The sequence below is a fragment of the Panthera onca genome, chromosome C1, assembly GCF_046562875.1.
Source record: "Panthera onca isolate mPanOnc1 chromosome C1, mPanOnc1 haplotype 2, whole genome shotgun sequence".
In the NCBI taxonomy this organism is placed as follows: domain Eukaryota; kingdom Metazoa; phylum Chordata; class Mammalia; order Carnivora; family Felidae; genus Panthera; species Panthera onca.
In genome coordinates this window covers 201,155,878-201,164,998 of record NC_138346.1, presented here as the reverse complement: position 1 = coordinate 201,164,998, position 9,121 = coordinate 201,155,878, and the positions used below count along the sequence as shown (strand labels likewise).

The 9,121-nt window shown below is 46.6% G+C and overlaps 1 protein-coding gene and 1 long non-coding RNA gene across 4 annotated transcripts in view; one reads left to right on the top strand and one right to left on the bottom strand.

Annotated features, from left to right (window-relative positions):
• Positions 1 to 4,998: 4,998 nt before the first annotated feature.
• LOC132671585 (uncharacterized) lies at positions 4,999 to 8,350 on the bottom strand. The gene is made up of 2 exons (XR_009607168.3): positions 7,794 to 8,350; positions 4,999 to 5,494 (listed from the first exon to the last, which is right to left on the bottom strand). It is a non-coding gene; the product is annotated as an uncharacterized LOC132671585 (long non-coding RNA).
• A 149-nt stretch (positions 8,351 to 8,499) lies between these two features.
• The window catches only part of WDTC1 (WD and tetratricopeptide repeats 1), a 64,055-nt gene continuing 63,433 nt past the window's right edge, over positions 8,500 to 9,121 (top strand). For 2 of the 3 annotated variants that reach the window (XM_060622523.3, XM_060622525.3), the window contains exon 1: positions 8,501 to 8,753. The gene's annotated coding sequence lies outside the window, so the exon portion shown is untranslated. Of the gene's footprint in view, positions 8,754 to 9,121 lie in introns of all 3 variants that reach the window. The other variant, XM_060622524.3, reaches the window with a different exon arrangement.

Genomic DNA, 9,121 nt, shown 5'->3' with positions numbered 1-9,121 from the left:
TTTTCTAACAAGCTCCTTGGTGATACCATTGTGGTCGGTCCCAGAGCCTATTTTAAGTAGCAAGGATTTGGAGAATTTTGTGGCAGGACAAGATGGGCATGTGTGATTCAACTAAAACATGGTGTGTTCATATTGTGGATCTTCCTGGGAAGCCTGGGTTCAAATTTCACTCCCGGGTAGCGCATTCTTCCTGATCCTCAAAACTAGAGTAGGAAGGCTCTTCTGGCCTCTATTATTCCTCACACTTCCCTAGCTTGGCGCTGTTCACACTACCTTGCCTTTCTTTCCAAAATCTTTATCCCAGCCTCCCTCACGCAGCTGCAACCTGTCACTGGTCTCATTTAGTTCTATATCCATTAATTCCCTCAATAAGTACTGAGAGCCCCTGTGTGCAGGTATCCACCAGGCTAGCTGCTGGAAATCCTGCAGGCAGACACGGTCCTGGCCCTCAGAGGGCTCACAGAATAGGAAAAGCCGACAGTGAAAAAAAAAATCATGGCAGGTGAAATAAGAGTCACAAAAGAGGAAGTAGAAGATGCTATGGAGATTATGACCAGGGACCTACCCCAGTTTTGCTCAAGGAAGACCTTCTAGAAGAAGAGGCATTTCATCTGAGAGCTGAACAAGTAGAAGCGAGCCAGGCAAAGAGAGGAGGTGTTCTAGTTACTATGGGCACAAATCAAATTCCCCCAAACCTTACTGGCATAGAATAACCATGGGGCAAAAAAGACCACTGTGGCCAGTTTTGAAAAACACACTCTGCCCCCATGGGAAGAGTGTGACAGTGTAGAGAATGCTCGGGCAAAAATCTTCCAGTGAGAGAAACAGAGCCCATCCGAAGACATAAACACAACTTAGTAAGACTGGCATGTAGCCAAGAGAAAGAGACTGGTATAAAGATGAAACATAAGAGGTCAAAACCCCAAAACCCTCATCCCTGCCCTTGGGGAGTTAGTCATCTCAACAGCTATCGTACCTCCCTGTGTTTCATGATTTACAATCAACAAAGCAGTGCCTAAGTTATTTCCTCATTTTTTTTAAAGCTTACTTATTTATCTTGAGAAAGAGAGAGAGAGCAAGCAGAAGAGGGGCAAAGAGAGAGGGGAAGAGAGAGAATCCCAAGGAGGCGCCAAACTGTCAGTGCAGAGTCAGATCTCGCGAACTGATATCATGACCTGAGCTGAAGTCAAGAGTCAGACGCTCAACCGTCTGAGCTACCCAGGCGCCCCTTCCTCATCTGTTTTAAACCACAATCCTGTGAGGGATTTATTAGCCCTAGTTAACAGATGAAGACACAAAGTATCACTGAGGGAAGTGGGAGGCAGTACAGGAAGAGCAGGGGTACTCAGCGATTTTAGTTGACGCATGGATAAACATCTTACGTGTTGATAAACATCTCACGTGTTGATAGTTAACATGTGTTTTTCATAGAAAGATAGGTCTAGGGCATCAAGCTCATGATGTCACTGACATTATGGCTTGGGACAAATCAAAGAAGTGAATTGATTTAAAGTGAACTTAGGGGAAACTATTAAATGCAGAATAGTATAGAGGGTCTGTGACTATGGTACTGATGAGAAAATTGGAGGTAGACGAGGAGAACTTGAAAACTACGGCCAAAGGAGTAAGTGTGGGATCTGTCTGGAGTCAGGTCAAATCGTGGCCAGGTTCTAAGGACAAACATCCCAAGAGAGAGCCAGCCAAGTTGTTTAGCTATCCCATGCCTCTGTTTTCTCATGTTTAAAATGAAAATACTCTATTACCTGCCTTCATAGGGTTGTCACAAAGAGTAAACTAGTTAATATTTGTAGAGCTCTTAGACTAGTTCCTGGCATTTATTAAGTGCTTGTTAAATAACTAAATTAAATTAACTGACTTAAGAATAAAAGGGAATGTTTTGGCTCTTGCAACTGAAAAGTCCCCGGGTATTTGTCTGTCTTCAGGCTGGATCCGGCAGCTCTCTCTCTCTTCCTCTTCCTCCCTCTGTCTCCCTCCAACTCACTTCTACTCTTCTCCGTGTTGATCCATCCTCAGATGACCAACCTCTCACCCAGTGCTGGTCACTGCAGCTCCAGGGTTAGAGGACCTGGACACAGCTACCAGTCGAGAACAAACAGACACCCCCTTGCCATCATTGTAGGAAAGGCCCCTGAATTAGCTCTGATTGGTCCTACCTGAGTTTATTCATTTATTTTTGAGAGAGAGAAGGAGAGCACAAGAGGGGGAGGGGCAGAGAGAGAGAGAGAGAGAGAGAGAGAGAGAGGGAGAATCCGAAGCAGGCTCCAGGCTCTGAGCTGTCAGCCCAGAGCCCAACGCAGGGCTCGAACCCATGGACGGCAAGATCATGACCTGAGCCGAAGTAGGATGCTACACCCACTGAGCTACCCAGATGCCCCTAAAGTTTATTTATTCATTTTGAGAGAGAGAAAGCACAGCAGGGGAGGGACAGAGAGAGAGGGGGAGAGAGAGAGAGAATCTCAAGTAGGCTCTGCACTGTCAGCATAGAACCCGATGTGGGACTAGAACTCACAGACTAGAACTCACTCATGTGAAATCGTGACCTGGGCTGAAATCAAGAGTCAGACGCTTAACCAACTGAGCCACACAGGTACCCCACTAATTTCTTTTTCTGATTAATATTCTGTTGTGTGGATGTACCATGGCTTATTTATCCACTCACTTTTTTTTTTTATTTTTTTTATTTTTTTATTTTTGGGATAGAGAGAGACAGAGCATGAACGGGGGAGGGGCAGAGAGAGAGGGAGACACAGAATCGGAAACAGGCTCCAGGCTATCAGCCCAGAGCCCGACGCGGGGCTCGAACTCACGGACCGCGAGATCGTGACCTGGCTGAAATCGGACGCTTAACCGACTGCGCCACCCAGGCGCCCCTCCACTCACTTTTTGAAGGCCATTTTGGGTGCTTCCAGTATTGGGCAGTTATGAATAAAGCTGCTGTAAATCTGCGTGTGCAGGGTTTTGTGTAGATGTAAGTTTTCAACTCATTTGAGTGGATGCCTAGGAGTGCAATCACAGGATCATATGGTAAGACTACGTTTAGCTTTATAGGAAACTGCCAGGCTGTCTTCCAAAGTGGCTGTACCATTTTACATCCCCACGAGCAATGAATGAAAGCTGCTGTCGCTCCACATCCTTGCCAGCATTTGGCATTGTTAGTTTTTTGGATTTTAGACATTCTTATAAGCGTATAGTGGTACGTTGTTTTGAGCTGCAGTTCTCTAATGACATCTGATGCTGAGCATCTTGAAACATCTTTTCATATGCTTATTTGCTACCTGTACATCTTCTTTGGTGAGATGTCCAGATCTTTGTCCATTTTTTAATTGGGTTGTTTTTGTTGTTGTTGTTGTTGTTGAGGCTTTTAAAAAAATTTTTTCAGAATGTTTATTTATTTTTGAGAGAGAGAGACAGAGCATGAGCAGGGGAGGGGCAGAGAGAGAGAGGGAGACACAGAATCCGAAGCAGACTCCAGGCTCTGAGCTGTCAGCACAGAGCCCAGCACGGGGCTCGAACTCATGAGCTGTGAGATCATGACCTAAGCCGAAGTTGGACGCTCAACCAACTGCGCCCCTGTTGTTGTTGAGTTTTAAGAGGTCTTTATATATTTTGAATACAAGTCCATTAGCTGATATGTGTTTTGCAAATCCACACTCCCCCACACACTCTGTAGGTTGTCTTTTTATCCCCTTAACAGTGTCTTTTGCAGAACAGAAGTTTTTAATTTTAATAAAATCCAGGTTTCCATGTTTTTCTTTCACGGATCTAAAAACTCATCACCCCACTCATGGTTACCTAAATTTTCCCCTGAGTTATCTTCAAGAAGTTTTATAGTTGTGTGCTTTATATTTAGGTATATTATCCATATGAGTTAATTTTTGTGAAAGATGTAAGTAAGGGCAGTATCTAGATTTTTTTTTTTTTTTGTTATGTGGATGTCCAGTTATTCCAGCACCATTTACTGAGAAGACTACCTTTTCTCCATTGAATAGTCTTTGCTTCGTTGTCAATAATCAGTTCATTATATTTGCGTGGGTCTCCTTTGGGGTTCTCTATTCTGTTCCATTAACGTACTTGTCTGTGCTTTTGCCAATACTGCACTGACTTGATTATTATAGCTTTATAATAAGTCTTGACGTTGTGTAGTGTCAGTCCTCCAATTCACTGGTGTTTTAAAATTTGAATTTCATAATTTCAGTGTGTCCCACATACATACTGCTAATTTCTATTTATAACTCTTGTCAAGTAGATAGCGGCATATGGTATACTCTATTTACAGAGGCATAAAGAGGCTAAATAACCTGTTCTTCCAACAGGTAACAGAGTCTTGGCTTTTTAGTGCCTTGATGCACTAACCCGGTCCCTGGGAAAGGAAACTTGATCTATTGCCTGCAAGGTTAACTATTCCTCATGTACATTAAAATGCTGGAATTCTATTTGATCTGTTTTTTTTTTTTTTCTGAGTTTAAGTATCAGAAGTTATCTCCCTGATTTTTTATAAAAATTTTTAATGTTTTTTAAAAATGTTTATTTATTTTTGAGAGAGAGAGAGAGAGAGAGTGGGGGAGGGGCAGACACACACACACACACACACACACACACACACACACACACACACAATCCAAAATAGGCTCCAGGCTCTGAGCCGTCAGTCCAGAGCCTAACATGGGGCTTGAACTCACAAACCGCAAGATCATGACCTGGGCCCAAGTCAGACGCTTAACAGACTGAGCCAACCAGGTGCCCCTCGTGTTTTGTTTTTTTGTTTTTTTTTTTTTAAGTTTATTTATTTGCGGAGAGAGAGCACAAGCAGAGGAGGGGCAGAGAGAGAAGGGGAGAGAGAATTCCAAGCAGGCTCCAAACTGTCAGCGCAGAGTCTGATCTCACGAACTGTGATATGACCTGCGCTGAAGTCAAGAGTCAGATGCTCAACCGTCTGAGCTACCCAGGCGCCCCTTCCTCATCTGTTTTAAACCACAATCCTGTGAGGGATTTATTAGCCCTAGTTACAGATGAAGACACAAAGTATCAGTGAGGGAAGTGGGAGGCAGTACAGGAAGAGCAGGGGTACTCAGCGATTTTAGTTGACGCATGGATAAACATCTTACGTGTTGATAAACATCTTACGTGTTGATAGTTGACGTGTGTTTTTCGTAGAAAAATATGGTTGTGTAGTGCTTCACTGTATGAATAAACCATGATTCATCCATCCATTCCCCTATAGGTTAGGTTTTTTTGACTTTTTTTGCTATCATAACGGGCCAGAAGTAGTGTTCCTTGCCGTGTTTTCTTGTGCACACATGTAATGTTTCCTCTAAACTCTTAGAAGTAAAATTTCTGGGTTGTAGAATAAGAGAATCTTCAATTTTAGGTTGAATATACCCACTTTTTCCCAGGAGTCCAATCAGGAAATGAAAATGGTTGTATCAGTGACTGCCTCTGCAGAGCTGCTCAGTTGGGGCATTATCTAGTGCACCTAGGAGAGAAAAAGGAGCTACATTCATTGTCACAAGCCTTATTTGAATAATCCTTGTCTGCTTCCAAAAGCGAAACAAGAGAATATTGGAAGTATCACTTAAATATCTACCCAATAGAATAACTGCTTCTGCAGTATCCTGAACTATCCTATCCTTGAATACTATCAAAGACAGAGAGCTTACCACGTCCCAAAGTAGCCCAGCTCTCTTGATTAGAAAGTTCTCAAACATCTATGGCTGGAAGCGAGAATGAGAAGTTTCCATTCTAAGAGATGACAGTATCTTCTTTTTTGAATCTGTTTTTTTCTATGTAAAAATGGGAGTGGGGGGGCACCTGGGTGGCTCAGTCAGTTAAGTGTCCAACTCTTGATTTCGCCTCAGGTCATGATCTCACAGGTTCCTGAGATCAAGTCCTGCATTGGGCTCTGTGCTGACAGCTTGGAACCTGTTTGGGATTCTCTCTCTCCCTGTCTCTCTGCCCCTCCCCTGTTCATGCTCTGCCCCTCCCCGGTTCGTGCTCGCACTCTCTCAAAATAAACATATTTTTAAAAATGGGAGTAGGAATAATACCTAAATCATAAGGTGGTTGTGGGAATCAAATGAGATAGTGTGTGAATGTATGTGTGTATACATAGATAAATATATACACTTGTACATACATATATGCATATACATGTATAGATATGCAATATACTCATATATGCATATATATTCATATATGTAGAAAAGAGAAAGAGAGTGCATGAGAGGGCAAGCGAGCTCTTGGCAGAAAATAATCAATTAATTGTAGCTGCAGCTATTATTAATATTTTTCATCCTATCATCCATTCCGTAACAACAAAGTTCATTCTGCTAAACAAGTATTTACTGAGTGTCTACTATGTGTCAAACAAAGACTGTGCTAGTAATCACAGAAACATCACCCACACTTCTCTGTATTTATTTTTTTAAGTTTTGTTTATTTTTGAGAGAGAGAGGGAGAGTATGCACACATGTGCATGAGTAGGGAAGGGGCAGAGAGAGAGGGAGAGAGAATTCCAAGCAGGCTCTGGGCTTCAAGGGCAGAACCTGACTCAGGTCTCAATCTCATGAACCATGAGATCATGACCTGAGCTGAAATTAAGTGTCCCATGCCTAAACTGACTGAGCCACCCACGTGCCCCTCTGTCAGTATTTCTAAGAGTCTCTGTGACATTGCCAGCATAGAGCAATGGTTTAAAATGGAAGTTCTGGATTCAAGTAATCTGGGTTTTAATCCCAACTGTATCAACTATGTGATATGTGGGAGTATTGCTTAATTCGCTGATAAGAACTTATCTCTCATGGTAAATGTTCAATACGTGTTAGCTATTATTCAATTTAATTGAGCCAGTGACCTTAGCCAGGGTTTCAGCCTGAGCCTGGAGAGCTACGGGTAGATAATCTTAAAGCTCTCTTTTAGTCCTAAAGTTTATGATTTTTTATATTCAGTGGAACATCTGTGGGGGAGAAATGAGGAAGAATGACCCACATTTATAGGCATTTCACAAAGCTGAATTTGCAAGTAGGTTCTAACTCCTCCAAATGGGAAGAAATCACCCTTTGGGAGCTCACAGACTAATTTATACACTTGATGTGAGCAGAAGCAGGAAAAAAACAAGCAAGTCATGGAGTGATAAACATGGGACAAACACTATAAATGCTAAATATGTATATTCCTTTCTGAGAGTGGGTACTGCCTGGTTCTCACTGGAGGGACAGGTAGTGTTCAAAAGCTCAGACTCTGGTGTAATACAGATCTAGGTTTGAATCCCTATTTGGTTCCTTGTCAGCTATGTGACCCTGGGCAAGCAGCTTTTAACCTTTGTGTCTCAGCTTTCTTTTCTGCAAAACCCAGATAGTAAGAGTATCTAAAAATTATACTCAATACAGTGGTGACATAGTAAATGCTCAATAAAAGGGAATTATTTTTATCTGACAAATGGCACCCTACAGGTGAGTGACAAGTTTCCATTCTCAAGAGATGACAATATCTTTTTCTGACTTTAGGCGCTTCATGGGTGGGGCCCGGTCTCTGCCTTCATAAGTTAGGCACGATGCCTCCCTTGTCACCTTGGCAACTTCCTTAGAGAGGAGGGTGTCTCCTCTGTCTGACTTGGCACTCCACTAGGCTGGAACTTCCTCTTCCTTCGAGGTGGGAACAGTAGTGCCTCCACCAGTTAGTCTCAGATGGACCTTGTCTCTGTCAGCCTGAGGGTTTCCAGAGTTGTGTGTGGTTGGCTCCCCTCCAAGCCACTCTGCGTAGAACTGACTGATTACCTTTTCTCCTCTTCCTTGAGGCCCAGGAACAAGAGTGAGGAATGCGCCTCTTCAGTAGCCACCCAGGTCAGGGAGGAGTTAAGATGAAGGTCGGCTTTAGGGGGTGGGAGTCGGAGGCGGGGGGGGGGGCACTGGGGCCCCAGCCTGAAAAGTCTCGCAATTCAGGGGATCTGAGGAAGTCTCGGTAAGGCTCTTAGGAGACTGCGCCGGGCTCTGAGAAGCATTTGGGTGAGTGTGAGAAGTGCCCCAGAAGCAACGCGAAGGAGCATTTTACGTGGATGTGGGGTGGGTGGTGCGTCAGGGTAACTAATGGCAACTGGGCGGGGTGAACCCGCCCGGCAGGAGCTCTTCGACGGAGAGAAACTACGACTCCCAGGATGCGCCGGGGCTCAGCCCGGCTTTCCCGCCTGCCCACTGGCTGCCGGTCCGGAGAGCGCAAGAGCGGATTGGTCGCGGCGGTGCGGGTCTCCCCCACTAGCAGGTTAGTAGGCACCGCCGGCAGCAGACGTTGACCGGGCGCGCGAGGGGGGAGGGGCCCGTCTAGCTATTCTGGAAACCGCCGGACGCTCTCTCCGTAGCGTAGCCGCCGGCTGTGAGGCGCGGGGCGGGGGCGGAGACTGCGTGGCGCAGGCGCAGTGCTGGGCTTCTCCCGGGTCCCCAGACAGCTGGAGGAGATAAACAGAGGAGGAGGAGGGAGGGGAGTGCGTGTGTGAGAGCGCGCGAGGGAGTGTGAGTGTGTGTGAGCGCGGGTGTGAGGCGGTGCGCAGGGGCGGGCGGAGGCGCTGTCCGGCCCGGGCCAGGCGCCGGGCGGGGAGCATGGGAAGGGGCTAGATCTGCCCGGGCCCCCAGCCCCCTCCCCGGGATCCGCGCCCCCCCTTCCCGGGAGAGGGGCCGGGCCCCCCGGACGGACATGGGCTCCTGAAGTTGCGCCGCCGCCGGTCCTGGGAAGAGGCCTGACAGGTACGGGTAGCCACCGCCCCCTGCCCTCGCCGGGCGCCGAAGCAAGAACCGGCTCCCGCAGCCCCGGCACACGGGCCGCTCGCTCTGGGCCGGCCGCAGCCCTGCCGGCCCGGGGGCCTGAGCCCGCCTGCCTCGGGGCTCCGGGGTGTCCCGAGAGGGGGCAGGCCTCGCTGGGGCGAAGGGCACAGTGGGCCGGGGGCGGGGTGGGGATGGAGGGCTGGCCGGGACGTGGGTGGTGCGGGAGGCTCAGGGAGGCTCTGCCAAGGGAGAGGTGGAAGTCGTCCCATCACGGGACTTTTTTGCGGACTTTTTTGTTTGACATCTGATCTGGCGCGGGTCTCAGGAAGAAGGGGGCAAGTGGAAGTGCT